General features: G+C 38.8%; 1 pseudogene; it reads right to left on the bottom strand.

Moving 5' to 3' along the window:
• Positions 1-718: 718 nt before the first annotated feature.
• Positions 719-1564, bottom strand: LOC121492829 (annotated as a pseudogene).
• Between the last annotated feature and the right edge of the window lie 2064 nt (positions 1565-3628).

Below are 3628 nucleotides of genomic sequence, written 5' to 3'. Positions count from 1 at the left end.
CAATAAACAGATTCATAATTTTGGGACAATGAGGACTGTCACACAGATACGTCTTTCTCTGAACTCAGATTGCATTTGTGATTATTTCTAATCTGTTTAGGATTTAATTATTCTCTACTTTTTGATTTACATGTGCCAGTTTTTTTCCAACTAGAGTGGAAGCTTCCAGAGAACACTTACCATATCTAATACTTCTTTTTATGTCCCTGATATTTTTAACAGCCTAGGACACTTATTAAGTGGTTAATAAATCTATTGACTAATTAAAATTCTTTTGCAGATATTTTCTATCACTTTCTTTTTTAAGTTGAAAAACTTTCATCAGGAAAAAAAAAAAGTGATCCAACTTTATGTGTCTATCTACCACAAGTCTTCGGGCCAAAAAGACTCAAGAGTAGTGATGCTCTCATCAAGGTCATTCCCAAGTCCAACATCCACTAGAAACAGTAAGCAGGAAGACAGCACATCCCCCACCACAGTTTCTGCACACAATGAGGCATGCTGGGAGAAAAGAACATAAATGGGAAACTATGGAAGTATTGAAGAACAAGAAGAACAGGAAAATGGGCAGAGCAGAGGAAAGGAAGAAGTGGTTTGAATTTAGCGATGTAAATTAAGGTCCACAGTTCTGAGAGGACTGAACTTACAGAGCCAAGAACGTCCCAGAGACAGGATACCATGAATGGTATATTCTCATACACAACCGTAGCTCAGGATTTCAGCCCACACACATCCCACTTTGATATTCTGTGTTGTCAAAGTCCCTGATGGCCTCCACTGCGTCCTCTACCCAGTTCATGTGTAGGAAGGGATAATCTTCCACAATGTCACATTTGACGACTAAACCACACACCTCAAACTTCGCCCGAAGCTATTTGTTAATAGAGGTGGGGCTAATGTTGCCCACATGCAACTCTGGTGTTTTTGCTCTTTTTCTTGCTGGCTTCCACATTGATGTCCACCCTTTGGTGGACAGTTTGTAGGGTAGAGGTTGTGTACAGATCCTTTACTGCCATCTTGTCCTCCACATGCCCAAATAAGTTTTTTTATTTCTTTAAAGATTTATTTATTTGTTTGAGAGAGAGAGAGAGCAAGAGTGGGAGAGGCAGAGGCAGAGAGAAAGAGAATCCCAAACTGACTACATGCTGAGTGTGGAACCCAGGGTGGGGCTCTATCCTAGAACCCTGAGATCATGACTTGAGTGGAAACCCAAAATCAGGGACTTCTGGGTGATTCAGCAGTTGAGTGTCTGCCTTTGGCTCAGGGCATGATCCCGGAGTCCTGGGATCGAGCCCTGCATCAGGCTCCTTGCATAGCGCCTGCTTCTCCCTCTGCCTATGTCTCTGCCCCCCGCTCCCCTCTCTCTCACAAATAAATAAATCTTAAAAAAAAAAAAAAAAAAGAAACCCAAAGTCAGGGGCTTAATGGACTGAGCCACCCAAGCAACTCCAAAGTGATAGTTCTTAGTGATGCCACATTCTAGCACCTTCCCATACTGCTTAAAGAGTGAGCACATCTTCTGCTCTGTGGCCTTCTTGGGCATGTTTCCAATGAAGAGCTTCATTATTTGGACACAGCCTGCAGGGAACTCAGCAGGGGCTCTTCCTTGTGGTGCAGATGTTTCTGACAAAATGCTAAAATGGCAATGGCCACATCAGTGATTCTGGGTAGAAGCTGCCATCATTTTAGATGGACTGGTACTCAGGTAACCCTGCATTTAGGTTATACAGCGACATCATTATCAATGCAAGAAGCAATGCCTAAAGCTGGACCAGTTAGGCCATTCTTCTCTGCTGACATTGGACAAATCACAGGGGAGAAATTGGATAGTTTCTTACTGCTATTTGGACTTGTCTGTACATTAGGCTTTCTGTTGCAAAGAATGAGAAAAGCAGTTTTTTGGAATTATTGAAAACCTAGAATTTTAGCCTTAATAAGCCTTGTAGTCTGTTGTCTTGGAATTTACTCATTTCTCTTTATAAACAAACATCTTTTATCAATATAAAATCTTAAATTATTAATATTTTAAGAAAATGTATCTTTTATTCCAATTTGGAACTTGAAAACCACACTGTTTGAAAGAATTTATGACAGATTAAATTTATCTCTTTGGGTTGATTGAAAGGAGGAAATTAGAGTTCTGGCATAGCAGAACTTGAGGTTTTCTTAAAAATTCAGTAAAGAGCTTTAGTCTTAAGTAAGAGTGCATGTGCGTGCGTGTGTGTGTGTGTGTGTGTGTGTGTGTATTTTGTGGGAAAGGGTTGGGAAGTATGTTGAAATCTGGTTTGGAAATATGTTGAATAATGCCTCTAATTCCTTTACAGTGTTAAAATTTTGATAATGTGATGACCTTAAGCTCTATAGCTGATTCAAATAACTTTAATTACTTTGAGATGTTTCCTCATTTTAAAATGGAGAGATTGAATGGCTAATCTGCCTCAGTTTGTAGGAAACAGGGAAGATCATACTTGTGTGACTTTAGAAAATGACAAAGCTATAAAAATGCTTTTGTTATCATTGCTGTCTTTGAACTCATGACACACGTTTACATATATTTAAAGTAGTCACTCATACTACTCAGTAATATAAAAATCCTCATATTCTGCTGACAGTGACCTGAGTTATGGTGGATTACGCCTGGAAATTATACATGCTGATGAAATTTTAGTGTGTGCTCAATTGTAAGCACTAACCCTAAAGTAAACCTGTTCCTGAGGTACCTGGGTGGCTCAGTGGTTGAGTGTCTGCCTTGGGCTAAGGGTGTGATCCCAGTGTCCTCGGATTGAGTCCCCGCATCTGGCTCCCCACAGGGAGCCTGTTTCTCCCTCTGCCTATGTCTTTGCCTCTCTCTCTCTGTCTCTCTTGACTAAATAAATAAAATCTTTAATTAAAAATAAACAAACCCATTCCTCACTACCTAGTAAATGTTTCTGAACTAATTATTGAGCTGCTATCAGCTGGAGTTGCTGACAATCATTAGGAACTTCCAAGCTCATTATGTGTTCAAAAATACAGCACTTGGCACCTTAAGAACTGCTAATTATGCCCAGATCCTAATCTTAATTTTCCAATTTATTGTGATTTCTTCATTATGTCCTAACAGTCTGAGTAAGCAGCTTATCTCCCAATATTTCCACTTGCCTAAACAGATGTTCTCTTTAAACAGATGTTGGCGCTTCTCGGGAAGGAGCCAGCCCTGTTTGAAGAGAAGAAATGATAATTTACTTAATCTTGTATAAAGCTTTAGGGGGAAGTATTGCATTGTTCTTTCCCAAACCCCTCCTCATTACCCACTCCCAGTGAAATTCAAAACACACAAAAAAGTAGAGGTAGCTCTGACTTTCTTTCTTTTGTTCAATTTTTTCTTCCTATCATTTCATGTCTCCCTCCCTCTATTTTTTCTTTTTAAAGTAGTGTTCTTGTAGTTTAAACTGATTGAAGAATTCAATTCATAATTAAAAATCTGATTTAAAAGTTTGAAAATTATACTGTAATGTTCTCTTCATGTGTGTACAGTCAATGACAAAGATAAAATAGTCAATAGCATAAAATAATCTAAAATTAGTTGAGCTTATAGTTTTGTTACATCTCCATAATTTGTGTTGAGTGGGAAATCCATGACAGATAC

This window comes from Vulpes lagopus, chromosome 6 (assembly GCF_018345385.1).
Source record: "Vulpes lagopus strain Blue_001 chromosome 6, ASM1834538v1, whole genome shotgun sequence".
Taxonomy (NCBI): domain Eukaryota; kingdom Metazoa; phylum Chordata; class Mammalia; order Carnivora; family Canidae; genus Vulpes; species Vulpes lagopus.
The sequence above is the reverse complement of the archived record's forward strand: the minus strand, read 5'-3'. Positions and strand labels throughout refer to the sequence as shown.